The 2050-nt window shown below is 48.2% G+C and overlaps 1 non-coding gene across 1 annotated transcript; it reads right to left on the bottom strand.

Annotated features, from left to right (window-relative positions):
* Positions 1 to 1149: 1149 nt before the first annotated feature.
* Positions 1150 to 1232, bottom strand: trnal-aag (transfer RNA leucine (anticodon AAG)). The gene has a single exon. It is a non-coding gene; the product is annotated as a tRNA-Leu (tRNA).
* Between the last annotated feature and the right edge of the window lie 818 nt (positions 1233 to 2050).

The raw sequence follows: 2050 nt of genomic DNA, 5'->3' as shown, positions 1-2050 counted from the left end.
AACCAAGGACTTCCCAACAAAACTAAAGACAGTAACTGAATTCCATTTACTACTCCAAATTCCCCCCGCCCTTTATTCTTTCTCCCCCTCTGTATCTATTTGCGTGTGTGTTTATCTCATATGCATGCTAGCGTGGTTGCGTTGCGTAGTTTAGTAATTTTAATCGAGTTAAAGTGAGAAGGCCAATAAACATACATCTTTCTTGTTTAAACCTGAGAAAACCTGTCTGATTGGTTCATTTACAATTACAATTAGAGAGCAGTGAGTAAGGGCTCACTGAGGGGTTAAGCTAAAAACATTGGGTTTTAAAAGATAAACCCTGTTACGGCCAAACCAGGAAAGGGGCAAGAGGGGACCCTGAGACCCCTTCCTCACCCAGTCATAACATCAAGTAATTCATGAATGATACCAGTAATCTCAGCCACAACAGTCCCACACTCCTTAGCTATCCTCTAACACTAACCCCTACATTGTCCTTTTTCTGACCAAACAATAAAAGCCACCAGAAAATGCACATTCCAATCCAAATTTCTGACATACTGCATACAAAATAAACTAATTACCCTTGTGCATTCCCTTAGAGCCTCTTCCGTGTGCCTTTGCCTCTCCTAGTGCTCCTATGAGATATTTCCCCAATGGCTGCAGCACAGTTGGTGGAAGGTTGCTGAACTTCAATTGAGGAGACTGCAGATGACCTTGGAAGTGACATCAAGCAGCTCTGAGCCCTGACGGCCTGACATTGGATTGTACCACCTCAGCATGGACAGCAGCAGTCTGGAGTGGTAAACTCATCAGGACAGGTACATGTTTAGTTTAGAGATACAGCACTGAAACAGGCCCTTTGGCCCACCGAGTCTGTGCCAACAACCACCCATTTATACTAATCCTACATTAATCCCATATTCCCTACCACATCCCCACCATTCTTCTATCACCTACCTACACTAGGGGCAATTTACAATGGCCAATTTACCTATCAACCTGCAGGTCTTTGGCTGTGGGAGGAAACCGGAGCACCCGGCAGAAACCCACATGGTCACAGGGAGAACTTGCAAACTCCGCACAGGCAGTACCCAGAACTGAACCTGGGTCGCTGGAGCTGTGAGGCTGCAGTGCTAACCACTGCACCACTGTGCCTTCCCAAAACGCTGTGAAAAGTGGGATTCGAACCCACGCCTCCAGAGGAGACTGCGACCTTAACACAGTGCCGTAGACCGCTCGGCCATCCTGACTGCCTCTGGGTCATGGCTGCATCTGGGCCACATGCCACCTTCGTTCATAGCTCACTCTCTGTAAATCCCATGACAGCATGTGTCATCATGAGATATATCAGATCCCCCCCAGTTGGAGACAAGGGGCCTACAGTAGCATAGTTGGCATGGTGATACTTATGCCAATTTATAATTTCTCTATCTTTCCTCTTGCAAGAGGGCCCGTAATAGGAGGGAGGCATTCAGAACTGGTGGAGATGTCCCTGACATTCATCCTCTAAGCCATGCCGAGGAAGAGGAATTAGAACTGGCCAGGAGCCATGGCGTATGTGCAATATCTGACGGGGAGACTGGAGTCCCTGTGCAAGAGAGTGATTCTTGCTGTTCATCAAAATATTCATGAATTATGGAGAATCACCACAGGCATGTTTGCCATAACAGGATATGTGCAGCCTAACCCACACATGTTTGTATTCTCTCATGCAGGTCAACGTTCGCAGGTGACTGCAGCCATAGAGGGACAGCTGTCAACCTCTGAGGAGGAGGACTACTCAGAGGATGCACCATCCCATGACTCTCCTGCACCTTCCACCAGTGCAGATACTTTCACTTCAGTGGGTAATCGATTGGCATTAGACTCGGGGTCACTAGAAGGTGAGAGCACTGCACACTTGCCAGAGCAGCTGGCTGAGGCTAAGACAGCAAGGCCTCTGACAGTTGGAGGACTGTGGGGTGACCAGGCCCATGATGCCCAGGCTGATGACCAGCCTTTGTTATCGACAGCACAGGGCATGCTGGAGTTGCAGAGAGGGGTTAGGCAACATATGTTGGAGATGCTA

This window comes from Heterodontus francisci, chromosome 17, assembly GCF_036365525.1.
Source record: "Heterodontus francisci isolate sHetFra1 chromosome 17, sHetFra1.hap1, whole genome shotgun sequence".
Taxonomy (NCBI): Eukaryota; Metazoa; Chordata; class Chondrichthyes; order Heterodontiformes; family Heterodontidae; genus Heterodontus; species Heterodontus francisci.
This window is presented reverse-complemented; position numbering and strand designations above follow the sequence as displayed.